The sequence below is a fragment of the Solanum verrucosum genome, unplaced genomic scaffold (genome assembly GCF_900185275.1).
Source record: "Solanum verrucosum unplaced genomic scaffold, falcon-dt-bn FXZP01000288.1, whole genome shotgun sequence".
NCBI classification, from domain to species: Eukaryota; Viridiplantae; Streptophyta; class Magnoliopsida; order Solanales; family Solanaceae; genus Solanum; species Solanum verrucosum.
Genome location: NW_026019933.1, coordinates 191990 through 210059, shown reverse-complemented (window position 1 = coordinate 210059; position 18070 = coordinate 191990).

Genomic DNA, 18070 nt, shown 5'->3' with positions numbered 1-18070 from the left:
TTAATTTGAAATACATAAAAAAAAGTCAAAATTATTTTTAAACTATATGAAATTAAATAAAATAAAGATTATTTTAGATTGAATTATTAACGACAAGAGCATTTTAGGTCAAGTTATTAGCATAATTTAATTTAATGTTTTTTTAACCTTTTTGCGTTTAATATAAGAGCAAAGAATGATAAGTCAAAGTGATAAACATCTTTATTTTTAGGATAATTAGTTCAACACGATTTCTATTAAAGTCATCAACCAATATATAATCATTTATGAAAAGACTGCTACATATTCTTTCTTTATAGAACTATTTGTTTGAAAATTTCATCACTACAACATGTAGGTATCGTTAAAATAGCATGTAGGTATATTGATATTTAACGTTCGAATTTCATTAATTATTATTATAAATAGAAGTACATAAAAAATTAATTAGTTTAATAATTTTGTGCACCAAGGAGAAGGAATGTACTTGCTAATCAATTTAACCCAAGAAATAAAAGAAATACGAATACAAAAAAAAAAAGACAAACACCATTAGTCTTTATTATAAAAAAAATAAGAATAGAAATATCATTGTAGAAGAAGATGACTTTGAGGTGTGTAATCAATTTTTTTTAAAGAGATATTGCCCGTATACATATTGGGAAAAATACAAACAAACCCTTCAGAATACAACAAAGTCTTTTGTTTATACATGCAAATTTTTCTTAGGCTACTTCTAGATAGTCTTTATATTTATAGAACTTAACAGAGACTTTTCATGAAAGAGCCATGTGTCACGCCCCGAGTCTACACCCTGGGCGGAACTAACACTTGAGACCATTGTTGGCCCCAAGCGAATCCTTGGCCTGACTTACTTACTAGTGGAAGACTTAACTCAACATAACTGTACTTTAAAAGAAAACTGAAAGCTCAAAAATAGCTAAGAATATATATTATAAATAAACATTCACTGGCCAAAGTTGCAACTCAAGTCTCAAACATAATTGAAATGGAAAGACTCAAGCACTAACATCTACTAATTGTCTATGAAGCCTCTAACAACTGAGATGGACGTCGGAACAAGACCCACATCATCCTAATGAACTAAAATGATAAAGTAATGAAAAAGGTGATCCTCCGGAAGCAAGGAGGCTCACCAACAACTCTGAAGCTCAACTGGACAACAATGAGTTGGATGCTGATCATGGTTACCTGAATCTGCATCATAAAAAGATGTAGGCCAAATGGCATCAGTACATTGAATGTACGAGCATGCGAGGGGAATACTAAACAAGACATAAGCTTGAAAGGAACTGAAAGAACATACCTGGTCTCAACTCAACTTAACTCATTTCAATATAAAGCAATAATGTAAATGCAGTATAAATAAAAACTTTTAAAGCATGGATAACAACTCTGTGTATTTAGAAATACAATAGTAACTCTGCGTGTATGCAAAGATACAATATAAACTCTGGATGTGTATAAAAAATACAATTTACTTCTGTGTATATAAGAATACAAAACACTTATGTGGGAGTTTCTGTAACCGACAACCATTACTTAAGAGCTATTGTGATGATACAACGTTTTGCCTCACGCTGTCAGGGTCGTCCTATACCTTGCCGAGGGTATAGAACCTGACTACTAAGTGGATCCACTAGTCTATGCTAAAAAGCACAAAGGATCATCTAAAAAGTATGACCCTTTTCTACCCATGGTGGCTACATGGTTTATGCGGGCTGAGAGTTGTCTGAACTTTCTCCCATATCGGTGCTCAATACTACTCCCAAAATATAATACTAGATCTTATGTTTTAAAAACATAACTTTGTGGTTTGAGATAATTGCTCAAAACTTAGCTCAAAGGCTCTCTTGGAAATCAAAGTTTCCTCTCTTGCTTAATTGTGAAAGCATTTACTCTTTACTGAAAACTAGCTCAAAGACTCTCTTGGAAATCTCAGTTTCCTTTCTTGTTTAAATGTGAAAACATTTTACTCTTTGGAAATACATAGTCCCGATATAATCTTTTGAATATATGAACTTCAATCTTTACTCTTTACTTACAAAACTCAGGTCTTAAAACAAAGTTAAAACATTTGTAAAAGACTTTTGAAAGACTCTATGAACTTCTCTTGACTTGGCTCTTAACTTTCCTTGATTTGAATTTATGGATTCAAGGATTGTGATTTGTGATAGGAAAGATCTCATGATGTTTAGGAGTGTTTTTAGATAGTTAAACATGAGAAACGATCAACAAATCACTGTCTGGAAGCAAGTCCACGACGCGGAGATGCATTTAAATATTTGATCGCGAAATAAATTTTGAGGCATAAGAGTCCGTGACCGCTCTGCGACGTGGAGAAGATTTTTCCAATCCTGAGGAACAGGTCCACCTCGCGAACCATGTACCCAGATTTGCCCGACTTGTTCCTTCTTCATTTTCTAAACCCAATTCGCCTAAATTCAATTCCTTTTTCTCAAATTCTCTTTAGATTCAGATACCCAATATATGTACACAAGAACCTAACTCAAAACAACTCTATAAATCGACGTAATAATCTCAAGAACTCCTCAATCTCAACCCAATTCAAGAACGAAAGCAAATTCAAGAACACGTATCAAGAACATCAAACTTTCAACCTTTTTAGGACGAATTCACGCTGAAATAAATATGTTTGGCATGTGAGTGAAAAAACCCAATGCTATGTGAACTCACATACCTCGTAGGATTGAGTCCTTGGCGAAATCCACAACCAAAACTTCAAGAACTTGGCGATTCCTTGCTTCTTCTCCTCTTTTCTCTTCTCTCAAAACCCCAACTTATTTTCAATAGTGTAAACTGAATCCAATCAGTTTAGACCCCAACTTAATTACCAAAAATGAAATTAATTAATTGGGTAGTGAAAAGACCATAATACCCTTCTAAAATCCGATTTTTACTTTCCTTATCTAGACAACCCAACTTCAAATGAGCATATCTCCCTCATACAAACTCGAAACTGAGCAAACTCGATGGCGTTGGAAAGATAATTCAAAGATATTTCCTACAGTATCTTATAGAACACATAACTCATCCTTATCTAGGAGTTATGGTGGTTTGAAGTTGACCCAAAACTCATACTTAGCTTAACTTTGTCAAACTTTCCAAATTTGATTATTTCCAAAAACGGTTTCTTTCTAATTCTAAAGTCTTTCTAGTAGTGGGTGTTACACCATGTTCTTTCATGAACATATGAATTTTCATAAGAGTCATGTTCTTTCATGAACAAATGACTTTTCATAAGGGTCATGTTCTTTTATGAACATATGAATTTTCATAATAATCATATTCTTTCACGAACAGTTGTTTTTGTTCAATTTAAGACCTCTATTTATTACAAAATATCCAACAATACCCCACTAGTTTGTAATATTTCTTATTATATCATGCATACCAGAGAGTATCTTATAATAGATTTGAATTTTCTGTTAGTGCAAGTACTTTAAAGTTTCGATGAAGTAATTAATATCTTAAAAGATTTTAACCACAACTACATGTGTAAAAAAATAAAAATTAAAAATATCACACACATAATATTATTTGTAGCTTAGAAAACTCAGTTGTTCTTTAGCATGTTTATATCCACGTGCTCATCCTGATATCATGAATATTTACAAGGCCAAACCTTTAGATCTTGCTTGAAGCGGCACCACTTCAATATACATATAGATGAAATTAGCTACTATGTCCATATTATCATAGACATTCACTAATTTTATTAACCTCCATGTAAGAGTCTGCACTATGAAATTTTTTACGATGCCCCTATTATTTCAATCATTTAAGAACTCCTCAACTTCTCATATATTTGGCTTGTGTAAATGGAGTTTCGAGCATATCTTGAGGATCTTTTCGATATTTTGAGAGTTGTCTTATTTTCAAGTGCATGTGATCTGTTGTGCTTCACATTCGCGAGGGACCGAACGCTTTCACAAACTTTCCGTTAGTGAAAGTTTGATCGCGAAAGCAAGGATTCAGTCCCTCCGGCCATCGCATTCGCGAAGGACCTATCGCTTAAGCGATTCGCGAAAGTGAAGGCCCAATTTTAAGCCGGGTATTTGGAGGCGATTGTAAGGAGATTTTCATGGTGAATCATTTGGGTAAGTCTTTGTTACTATAAAACTTCAATTCCCTTTATCATTTGTGGATTTTAACATCAAAACTTGGGATTTTGATTGACAAATGACAAGGTTTTTAAGAACTTGAGTTTTAAAGTATAATGATGATTATGAACTGATTTTAACTCTTTTTTCGAAATGGTTTTCACCAATGAGTTCCAAATGCTTTGCGTAATGTTTTCAAGTAAAAGATTTTTAGATTCAAATCTCATTTTTCAAACTGGGTGTTTGAGTTGATGTGACCCATTTTTTAAAGTGTATGATATGGGTGTTGTTGTTTTCAGAATATTATTGTGATTACTTGTTGGATTAGATTGTGTGTCTTTGGACATTGTTTGAAAAAGAAAAGCTCAAGTTTCGAATTGACTTTTGATTGAATTAAGGCAAGTGAACTTCTAATTAAGCCTTGTATAATCTTGTATTTCCCTACATTATGTGTGTTGGAGAGTAATGAGAATGATGTGACGGGGTCAATTACTCCACTTTATTGATCTTAACGGATGTATAATGGGAATGGATGAAAAAGACAATGTGTTGATAGTTGTATTTTGTGAATTGCCTTGATGTTGATCATAATTCATTGATTGATGAAATGCTTTGATGGTACTATTCTGGACTTGAATCGCTTGAGTTTATTGTCTCTACCTTATGGTGTGAAATTTTCTATTTGCATTGATTTATGTGCACCGTGATGAGACATGTGATATTGTGCCAATAGAAAATAGTTCCGGCTAGTGATATTTTGTTGATGGGAAATGATTTGAGCAATTAATATTATATAAAGTCGATGGAAAATGGTTTAAGCTAGTGATATTGTGCTGATGTAAAATGATTCCGGCAAGTAATACTATACAAAGCTGATGGAAAATGGTTTCGGCTAGTGATATTGTGCCGATGGAAAATGGTTGTGACATAAGAATCCTAAATATACATTTTCATCAAAAGTTGAATCCAAATTGATAAAATCTCAATTTTCCCCAAGAAATAAACGGGTAAGAAAAGAAAAACCAGATGAAGAAATCATGAGAGAATGCCAAAATAAGGATTGAAAACTAACCCTCATATTAAATTGAGAAGAAATGTCGAAGAACCACTCCATTTTGAGCTCTAGAACTCTCAGTATGCTTAAAATATCAAATGAACATGGTCTAAAATTTTAAATACTTGTACGATAGCATTTGCACCAGCAAACAAACAACTTTTATTCCACTAAAAAGGAGTAAATTCCTCATATGATAGTGCAATGACTCAATTATTTTTCCTAAATATCTTAAATAATGATACAAACATACTCGTTCAATCAAAACTCAATTACGTTCTCATTTGCGAAGTCAAATATCATTTCTATTCGGTGAATAATTATTTAATATATTGTGATAAAAGTTCAATCTCAGCTTAGCGAAAATGCACCAAACATTGCAGATTAGTCCTATAATTCATGCTTAAAATTTCAAAAGCTTTGGAATACTTTTTCAATATTTAAAACTAATAATGAACCTTTTAGTTGACACGAATTGTTGAAACAACGCCAAAGCACCCAAAAAGCTGAAAACTCACTCAAACCTCATCCGGAACCTTTCAAACACAAACCAAATATGCTACTAGCTTGAAAATGATATCTTAGACTCAATGCAATCATCAAAACACCCAAACAAGGTCACCATAACTCGATGTTGATCAAAGTCAACTTTAACTTAAGAATCTCTAAATTTTCAAATAAGAACATGAAACTTATCCAAAAGCTTCGAGAACTGAACCAAACCTTTAACTAAATCAAATATCACCATTTGAATCTAATGGAATCATGAAAACTCAAAAAATACCCTTGACTAAAATCAAACTTTACCCTTAACTTTTCCCTCATCTCGTCTAATGGCTCAAAATCAAACTAAAAGCCTTGAAACCCAAACCAACAATACATCTAGACCTAAAACTACATTTTGAAGCTAACAAAACTGTGGGAATTTCATTCTGAGATTGCTATCATCAAATGTTGACTTTTGATCAACTATCTTATGATGTCAACTTTCAAAACACAAAAACTCTTTCAAAGCCCATTTAAATACCTCAAGACTTGAGTCAATAGTCCTACAAACTCAAAAATCACGTTTTGGAGTTGATGGAATTGACAGATTTCCATTACGAGACTTGAAACTTGAAATATTGACTAAAGTCAACCGTTTCAACTTAAAAGCTTTCAAAACTTCCAAAAATCTCAACTTTTCAATCTGATTTCCAATCTAACCTCAAAAACTGATCCAACATGACCTGAGGCAACTATCATGATGGTAAAATGTTAATTTTCTAAAAATAACCTTTAGGGTCATTACAAATCTAAATTTTAGAAATGAACTAGAAAGGAAAATTGAATCCATAATAACCCAGAAGAATAATCTCACCCTTAGATTCAGGAAATGTAGGATTCACAATCGAGGTTGCGCAACAACCACTGGAATATGTCTTGTATTCAACAAAAGAAGAGCAAGTGTATTATCAATATATAAAGCACAATATAATGGTAGGATCATCGATTAGCTTCAAATATACGATATATGAACATAAAACTATAACTTAGCAAAACAGTACAGATAAGCAGTAAACAACATAAACCAGACTCTCAGTTCTCAACCTAACTTATCAATCACAAGAAACGTGTCCAAGATCATCACAATGAATAAAACCGGTTCACTCATGAAACCCAAGAATAATTACGCAAAAAATAGGAGGTTTTGGGGCTTTTTCTGCATAAAATCTTGACTTACCCCATTATAGCAGTTCAGCCCACTATAGCAACCTTGTTATAGCGGTTGTCAGTCCGCTATAGCGCTTGCACACTCCCTCTATAGCTAGAAGTACTTCAGAGACTCGAAAACACCTGAGAAGTTTATTTTGCACAATATACCTTCTTTCTTTGACATCCCGAACTATCCATTTCACGTCAAGATCGATTCTGGAAGTTTGACTCATCTGAATTTAATTTTGTAAATTCCTACAGGTTCTTTAATGTCTTGGCTACTAGAAAATAAGAACCAAGCTTAGATATTGCACCCCTACTCATTCCCGAATGGCCCTAGACCCCACTTCGCATAGATTCCATCTAAGACTAGCCTAGCTTGAAATTTTTAAGTCACTATTTGAAAAACTTTCTGGCTCAATTTCTTTCATCATTGGTCAAGTCATAACAACCGGAACGGATCATTACACTTGACCATTCTGACCTTTTAATTTTATTCAGGTTGACATTGTTAAAGACAATAATATTAAGTTATTAAAAAGTTAAGCAGTTTTTTTTTAACAAATTAACACATGAGATTGTTCACACAGTTCAATATGGTATTAGATTATATAGAGATTTTGTGTACAAGTTTTACTATCATTAATTATCAAAAGGGATTATTTGAACGTTTTCACAAAAAATAATAATTAAAATTGACCCTAACATGAAGGGACGTGTTGAAGACATAATTAAATACTTATAAAAATGTGTATTTTCTTACAATTCTAATTTTTAAATAAAATAATCACATACTTCAATGTAGAGTTTTTGTTTATGTGTACCTTCTTGAACCATTTTTTTCATGTATTATTATAGTAAGTTATATATTGGTCGTTAGGAAGTGAGGAGTAATTTCCCTAGATATGATACATAACTTACTTATGTTTGTTTTAGGACTACACTATATTTTTCTAAACAAACATAAGTGATATGATACATTATTTTTTAGGAAAGAGAATAATGTTTTTTTCGTTTACTTTTACTTGCTTTTAATGTTCACATTGTGCATTCTATAAAAACTTAAAGAATGAATGATTTGAAAAATGATTTAGAATAAATAATTAGTGTTAATCATAATAACAGAAAATAAATAAGAGTTCGTTTAAAAATGTTCACTTTGCATTATGTAATTATTTCTTTTACCGAATATATCATATGGGTTGATTTAAAAAGTTATTTTTTTTAATTAGTAAAAAGTAAATAATATGACATGACATTCATTAGGAGAGAGATGTTTTTTTGTGTCAAGTATATTTTGAGGAAAATATACAAAGTTGGGTGATATTATAGTTCTAAAACAAACAAAAGTGATATTATTAGGTAATTTTCCAAATATGGATGACTATCTAAGGAAATTACTCGGAAGTGAGCTCATGTAACTAATTTGTACTTTCTTTGTACCAAATTGTGTGGCGCTATTTAGATTTGAAGAGTTAGATCTTTAAAATTTAATACTAGTAAATTCAGATGTTGAATATTAAAAAATAAAATTTACATACTTGAAAACTAAATAAAAAATACTACTCTTTATCTCAATATATGTGAGATATTTTTTTTTGATTCGTCCCAAAACGACTGTCATCTTTCTATAATTTAAAATAATTTAACATTAGAATACTCTTGATAAAATTATTCATAGCAACATTGATCAATAAGTATTTAGAGCCACAAATTTCAATAGTCTTCATTTTTTTCTTTAACTTTGTAACAAGGTCGAATAGTGTCACATAAAATTGAAAATAAAGACCAAGTTAAATGACTAAAAATTCAAAATACTTAAAAGAACATATGAACAAATTATGATTGAAAAACACTTGTTTAACACTCAAAAACTAAAGAGTACTACCTTTGTTCTATATTAGATAAACACTTTTAATTTTACACTATAATTAAGAAATCATTAATAGATTGATCAATTTTACTATTTTGCCTTTTGTTCATATTAATTAGCCTCTTGAAAAAGAATTCTTAGATCTTCAAAATTTATTTAAACTTCCAAAGGTCATATTAATTCATATAGTAGGGATAAAATGGAAAAAAATAATTAATTAATTCAATCCTGATTTAGTAAGCGATCAAGTAATATGGGACAAATACTTTTAGTAAGACGTCTATCGAAAATGGGGCGGAGGAAGTATCACATAAATTGAAATATAGAGAAATATAGAGAATAGTTGTTGTTATATAACCACGATTATATATGAATGGTAAGGGGCTCATTGGTATCTTTTCTCAGCCTAAAAAGGAAGGGAAAAAAGAAGTTTAAACTTTAAACACATGGAGACTTGAAAAAGATAATGGAAAAAGAAGTCAAAACACATGTAGACTTGAAAAATAAGAAGATATTTTTCCATTTTTTGTCTCTCTTTTTTCTTTTTATCATGGTCCACACGCAATGGACAAAGCTGTTTTTCATGATTATAAATTTTATTATTTCTGTATATATATATTTTTTTATTTTTATTTTTCTTTAGAATGACAGGAGTCCAACTGCTTCCGCTTAAACAAGTTATAGAGAATTCTTATACTATTGTATTGAAGACTTAGAAATTTGTCTTCATATATTTGGACATATTAGTTAAAGTCATAATATTTTAAAAAGTTGTATATATATATTATATACTGTACGCGTTAAAAGCTAGCATAAGTGCTAATAAGCCACTTAAGTGGCTTCCAGATTTGGTCATTTGTCAATTCTTACAGCACAAGTACTTCTTCTTGTTCCCACACGTCCAACAAGGTTGCAATTTAAAAATAATTATCTGGAAATTAACCTTTTTGAGTTAAAAAAAATAAATGGTTTTGATCTTTAAGGTAATTATGAGTTTAACATCTATGCATTTACTGAATTAAAAAATTAATTTACATTATTAAATCACTTATAAAAAGGTAATTATAGTGATTGTCTAATAAGTGATTAAGAGGGGCTGCATTCGCTTTAGGCCCCAAATTTAAGAGGTCCCTTATTTTTTAGCTATAGTAAGATTATTATAGGTATTTCTTTTTTTTAAAAAAATTATTGTACTTTTCAATTTTTAATTTAATACTACAAGAGTCAAAAATCTTTTTTACTTTTTTATTAAACTTCAAATTATGTGTTAAGTTAAAATTAGATAAAACAAACTAAAACGGAGAGAGTACTATATTTATTGAAAAAGAATTTTTTTGTCATATATAAAAGAGAGAAATGAGTTTACATCTCAAAATATACTTTTTTAAGAAACATATTAAGTAATAACTTTGCATCCTAAAAAATAAGAAAAAAAACTAGAAAAATAAACTTTAAATTAGAAAAAATTATTATTAGTATTCAAAAGTTTAAGGTCTCCCATTTATTTTTGGGTCAGCTCACCAAAGTGCTTAAGTCACACCTCGTGACTAATGGAAACATTGAAAAATAAGTCAAACAACCCCATATAGCAAGTTAAATAACATGTAAAAAAATATATTTATCCTATTGCTCTATACAAGTAAAATTATAATTACAATTTCTTATCATGTCAAGACTTTAACTATGATATACTCCCTCTGTCTCAATTCATGTGACACTTTTCATTTTTTGAGAGTCAAACGTTTTATTTGACCGGAAATTTGCGTATGGAATCTTCAATTATTTTGAAATGAAATTTATATATTTGTAAACTACGTAAAAAACTATAAGTCACAATAATTGATTATTCAAAATGTTTTTATAGACCTATGAAAAAATTACAGTCAAAGATAGACTTATTTGAATCTAGAAATTCAAAAATGCCACGGAGACGGAGGGAGTAATTGATTTCCTCTTCTTGCTGACATTCAATCTTCTAATGTGTAGTTAAGGAGTTTGTTAATTTTCATCGTGTTTCTCTCATTTGGAATTAAAAATCAAACTCATTAATTTGCAACACTTTTTTAAAGCATCTGGTATTCAAAATTGAATTCAACATATTATAGAAGTATTTAGCGCGGAGAAGAAAGAGATAAGGGGGTCGATGGAGAACTTGTTAATTAGTAGAGATTTGCTGTCTCATTAGGATTAGTAAAGTAAGGCCTAGCCCCCCTTACTTGTACTTATCTCTATTTATATCTTTTAATTAAAAAAAAAAGAGACTATTTCACCACCCTTCTAGATGGTTAATTGTCTGCATATTTTTATGAATAATTAAGCAACAAACATTCTTCATAAAAGAATGTGGCTCTTGATATGAATTTATAAAATCAAAATTAATTAAATATGAAGAATATTGGACAAATTGTAAAAATATGAAGAAAAGGACCTCATGCTTGATGATATTTTCTATTGCATGTGCTACACGAGCTGACTTCTCTGGGCCATCTAAGGCTATAAAATCTTTATGTCATTCTCCATCTCTAGGCACGTAATAAAATGGTAGTTAAAGAATTAGGAAATATGCATCTGCCTCACCTATAATAGCAACTCACAAAGTCTGCATCCTAATATATCTACATGACCTTTCAGTACTATATATTATTTTATATTCTCATTTTAATTTGTTTGTATTACTAATTTCTTTTTAGTTAATTTTCAAGACATAGATGAGACTATAGATTGAAGAAGAAAAATAGAAAGAAAAAAAACTCAATAGAGCCCCACAAACAAATATGTGGACTCACCAACAATTTGGAAGCAACAAGTACTCAGTTTATTTCAAGTTCCTTATGACACAAGATGTGCAAAAGACTAGGACAACTATACAACCACAACATAGAAATGTGAAAGACTGGATTGGATGCACCATGGACATCTCACATCAAAAATTCAACTCATAAGTCACCTTCCTAATCTTCTATATTTCTTCTGTTCGATATTAGTTTATTACCTTTTTTTATATGCATATTAAGAAATCATAAATAAGAAGATAATTTTACAAATTCAACCCTTAAAAAACTTCTTAGGAATTTTACAAATAAATATAAATATTTTAAAAAAGAATCAATTTCAAGGATAATGTAGAAAAAAATAATTAATACTTTCTTGATTAGTAAGGTAATTAACTGATAAGGAACAAAGAAGGTATGATTTTATAGGAATCGGTACGTAAATGAGGACTAAGCTTTTCTTTTCCATCAAAATACATCACGCACTTTATTATATTGGTGAAACTTTCATAAAAATACTTTGTCATCCACAATGAATTTTAATTCGCAATATGACGACATCACGTAAGTATAAGACTTATGTTGACTTTAAGCAATTTTGAGTTGACTCATTATGATATTCATCTTATCTATAGCTTCAACAATTGAATTAGCACCTACAACGCCACCCATAGAGTGCTTCATAAAGCTTCATTAAGATACTCACATAATGACTTGTTATAAGAGAACTCTACAAGAGGCAGTGTATTGTATAATTTACCTCCAAAATTATACATGCTTTCAATATATTATTGAGCAATGAAATACTAGTTCTTTTTGCCTACTCATCCATCTTTGTAACACCTAACAAATTTTTGTTAGGATTTTGCCTTGATTTTTTTACATTATTTGAAATTTATTTTTCCCTTGAAGGAAAATCAAAATATTACCATAAATGCTTTAACTTTTCCTGAAAGAAAAATATAATTTTCTTCCATATTTGGTTTATTATTTCTCTTAGAGGAAAAGTTTGGAGATCTATAAATTGAAGATCCCTATTCTCATAACAGAACAACAAGAACATCCACAATGTAGTCATTTAGAAAGTTTTGTTTATGGGGAAATTATTCTCTCAATAAAATTTATGTTTTTAATATTAGTTTTCAATATGTAGGTCGTTTGACCAAATTATATTAATAATATATTTAGTTTACTTTTATTTTTCATCTGATTTATCAACTCTATGATTTGCAATTATAAGCTTCTGCATGACGCCCTAATCACCTCTCTAACCCAACAATTTTAAGCTAAGGATTAGACCATATCTATCAGAGAGTTAGGTGGCTAATATGAATTCATTTTACAGACGCCGTATAGGACGTAAATTTAGACCACAAACCATAAATTAGGCTCGTGAATCAACTTTGATATTAACTTAATTTTCACAGACTCAAACAACATATTGTGAGTCAAACCACGAGCCGTGAATTGAACTTGTGGAATGGAGTGCAGAAAATTTAGCTACTAGATCGCATTCACGGATTCAATATACAGGTCGTAGATTAATAGATCTATGGACCGTAGAGTATCGGTCTCATAAATTAAATTTCGATGGATTCCATGGAGGTCTTAGGCCTAACTCACACCCTAAAAGCTAGCTCAAAGGGATGAGGATTGTCCAAGCTTTATAAGGAGTCCATCAATCTCATTAACCACCGATGTGGGACTTTTGTCATTCTTTAACACCCCACCTCACGTCCAGTGCTTAGCATCTGGTGCGTGGACAATTTTTGATTTTGGGGGCCCCAACATCGGGTGAGACGGACCCTGCTTTGATACCATGTTAGATTAGGTCTTGGGCCTAACTCATGGATTGTAGATCATTCCACAGACCGTAGATGGTCCTCATGGAATTTTTCGACAACTTTTTAGTTAGGGTTATTTCGTTTTTTTTTCACTCTTTTAACTCCTAAATCACGACATTTTGGCCTATCCTAAGTGGAATTAAAGAGAATTCAATCGACCCAAACTTCCTTACTTACGCTTAACATTTGAAATTATTTGACAACTACGTTCTAAGTTCTCTTAAGCAATAAACTATGGATGTTCATCTTCAAGCTTTAGGTTCAGAGATTACATCAAAGTTTTTCCTTATAGGTATGTGGGCATCAAAGTTTTTCCTTATAGGTATGTGGGATTTTATCAGTGGGTATCCAACCCAATGAGTCCCAAAAGTGAACTTATTTAGTTCTTCAGTTATTAATTCCACAAAATTTAGAATTCCTATGAACAACGTGGATTTTAGTGTATTTCATTCACTATGCAGAAGGAGCTACTTTGGAGAACACTACTAACACAGTTGCGGAAACTAAAGCGATTCTAGAAGCATGTAACCATAGCAAGAAGTCACAGTATAACAACATAATCATTCAGATGGACTCATTGCTATTGTGCAAGGTACTAGAAGGTACATGGGTTGTTCCGTGGTTCATTTCAGATATGGTGAATGAAATCAAATCATGCATGCAGGGTAAACATCATGTTTTTCAGCATATAATGAGAGAGGGAAACAAGCTAGTAGACTATCTAGCTAATAAAGCCATTGATCATGGAGATTTCAAATATACAAACTTTAATAGCATGGAAGTGCAGGGAAGAAAGATCATCAACAGTGATAAACTAAAATGCCCATACTTAAGAGTTTCACCAATAAAGGGATAAGGGGACAGGGAAACCTCAGCTTATTGATGATCCATCACAACAGAAGGAACCGAAGACTACTGTTCATCCAAAGAGGGAACATCATCCTAGGGGAAAGTGGAAGAAACGAAGGAAGAAAGACAAGGAGAATGATGCGGATTTCTGATTTAGGAAACCTACCTAGTTTTTTGACTGAACTAAGTTGGGTTTGGACTTTAGGAAAAGAGGATTAGAGTTTATTTGTTTTCGTTATTTGTTCTCGTTATTTGTAGTTGGGCTTGTGATGGGATTGGACTTTGCCCGAGGAGGTGTATGGTGGTGTAATTTTCTCTTTCTAGTTCATTAATAAAATACCACATTTAATTAAACAAAAAAAAACCATAAATACATATTTTTTCATATAATTGAGTATCTTTACTCAAGTGTGTTTTTATGAACCCTCAAAATAAAAAAATAAAAATCATGTATTTGAATTTGTGTCGTTTAAATTGTATATTTAATTTCATTCACAATACAGAAATTGTCATAATTAGTTTTTCAGCCGGTCTCTCAGTTCCACATATAAAAGATGATTTCAAATAACGTGTCTATCATTTTAATCTCAGTTTTCAATATTATTAAGCTATTTAGTTTATGTCACGACCCAAGGTACTCCTAGGTGTAACATGGCGTATAGGACCCCGAAATGCCCCATATAAGCCACTTTGCATACATCATATATATATATATATACACAAGATAATAGAAACTTGAAAGATATTAAAAGTTGACATTTCAAAGTCTAAGAGTTTTATTAAAGTAAAGCGGAAGTCTACTAAGTGTCTCATTTGCCATCTAATACATCAAGATGTGATCGGGACGTAATCCTGACATCACGTACAAAGTCTGAAAGTAAGAAATGACCGAAAGCTATAAAAGTCCGGTCCTCGAAGCATGAGATCTCACCACAACTCAAAATCTCTCCAACAACCTCTAGCCACGAAACTGATAACCCTAAATGTCAGACCCGAGGATCGAGACTCTTTAATTCTTTTTATGTCATTTCCATTTCAGATTTTGCATGTGGTGTATGGGTTACGTCCCAATCACTTCATTGATGTAATAGATGGCTTTGAGACTTATGTTTAGACTTTTGCTTTTGGTCAAACTCGTTTGTATGAAATGTTAACCTTTTAAACTCTTTTGTTTCTATTATCTTGTATGATGTATGTCAAGTGGCTTGTGTAGGGCTTCTCGGGGTCTTATACATCATGTCACGTCTAGGGTATACTTCAGGTTGTGACAGATAAGAACGTGACACCAAGACTTAAACTAAGATTTATAAAGTGGTTATTAGACCAACTATGTTGGATGAGGCTAAGTGTTAGCCAGTGAAGAACTCGCACATCCAATCTAAACGATGAACATAACGAAAATGAGAATGTTATGATGTATGTGTGTCCTTACTAGGAGAGATACGATTAGAAGCGGGGATATTTAGGACAAGATGTAGATGTTACCTTTGTGTTGTAAAAGATGCGGAAAGGGATGTTGAGATGTTTCGGACATGTGAAGAGCAAATACATAGATGTTTTAAGTGAGGAGGTGTAAGAGGTTGGTTATGGTGGGCCTGATGAAGGAAGAAGAAGTATATATTGGAAAGGTGATTAGACATGACATGACACATTTGCAACTTACCGATGGCATGAACCTAGCTATGAAGATATGAAGGTTAATAATTAGAGTAGAAAATTAGTAGGTAGTCATGAGTCGTAGTATCCCTTATCAATACTACCATTATTTTGCTTCTACTTTCTTATTCTTTGATTTTATTTTTACCTGTTATTTCATTTGCTTTGGTTATCGTATTATTTATTGTTGCTATTCTTCTTTTCTCCATTATTTTCAACATGGTTTCTTCTATACTATGTTTCTCGCATACATATTTTGATATGCTTTACTTGAGTCAAACGTCTATAAGAAATAATCTCTTTACTTTCATTCCTGATACCCCACTTATAGAATTTCAGTGAATACGCTATTGTTGGTGAACTTATATATATATATATATACCCATCAACATATGTTTTGTCTCAAGAAATTTAAAGCATGTTTGGAATGGCTTATTTTGAGTGTTTTTAAGCCAAAATAGCTTTCAAGCACTTTTGAAGTGTTTTTATAAATTTAAAAAATGCTTATAAATACTTGTTTAAACTAAAATTTCAAAATATATAAGCTATAAAATTTCTAACTTATAACTTTTGATTTATATGTCAAAAATAAAAAGTCAATCCAAATGGGTGTTTGGATTGACCTATATTAGTGGCTTTAGCTTTTTAGTCATTTTTAGTTTTTGATTGGATAACTCAAAAAATATTTTTAAGCGCTTTTTTAAAGCTGAAAAAATATCAAAAAAGTCAAAATCGAAAAGTTGAATATTTTCAACTTATAACTTTTAACTTTTAACTCACCTAAAAAAACCAATTCAAATACCCCTTAATCTATTATCAAATTCTCTAGCTCTATCATGGTATTTTTTGCTAAATTAAAGTTCTAAAGTTCTGACAATTGAATTTGGTCCCACCAACTTTACCCAAGTAGTGGTATATATAAAATAGATTTATAGCTTAAAGGTTATATTGAGATCTTTCTATCGGAGCTAGAGTACAAATTACGAATTCAATGAAATTTATTAGTTTTAACTCTTAAGAAATATATTAAATATGTTCACCTTATCAAATTAAAATCTCAAACTCACACGTTTCAAAGTGTAATTCTATCTCCGCTTTCTACGGATGTTTTTTTTTTTTGAGTTGTTAATTGCAAGATGATAACTTAGTTCCTGACTTAAGTGTGTGTAATTTACTTAGTCACATCAAAACCTAATTAAAAAAGGAAAATTTTCAATGTAGAATTATATTAGTATTAAGTAGAGCGTATTTTCTAAGTTAGGCTCACTGTTAATTAGTCACCCTTGGACTTTTCCAATATGTCTTATAATTAGAAAAAAATAAGTATTTAGAGTACTTTTAGTCTCTGAATGAGAAATACAAACCAAACATGTCTGCTATATATTGAAAAAAATTCTAGCCTATAGAATGACATCTACCAAATTTGTTGAAATATTTAAAAGAATCTTCTATATTACTATATGAGTGCATCTTTCCATGTATGTATAGGTAATACACATACACATACACATACATATATAATTTTTGGAGAATACGTTAATTATTCCTTTAAATTTGTTGATAAAATTCATTTAGACACTTAGATTATGATATGTTCTAATAAATTAAGCATCTGAACACGTGATCAAATGTTCCATTAAAGACTTTTGATTCATATTTTGTATTTTTTGTGTCTGTTCTCAAATTAAATATTTATACGTAAATAAGTTAATCATATAAAATATGACATCTCTTTTAATTAGACATATCAACTTCAATTGGATATCATGCTTGAGGTGCTAACGGCTTACTGTGGCTAATGTAAAGGAGACAACATATTCCACATCGTTAATTTTATATATATATATATATATATATATATATATATATATATATATATATATTAGGATAGTACGTGAGATGAATGAACTCAAGTACAAGGAGTACGTGTTTATACCGTCGGCACTATTTTTGCTTTGTCAATAATCTTTCTTTTTGGCACTTGCAAGAGCTTTTATGGTCTTATTAATTATTTTAGGGTAAAATGTCTAAAATATATTTGAACTTTGATCGAAATTGTTGTAACAATTCTAAACTTTGGGCAGGATCTATTAACCAATGCACTTTTTAATAGTGTATTTTAAAGATATATACGTGTTCACGTGGACAAGTTCTTATTTATAATGATGCAATATTTATGATGTCCACGTGGGCACTTATATATC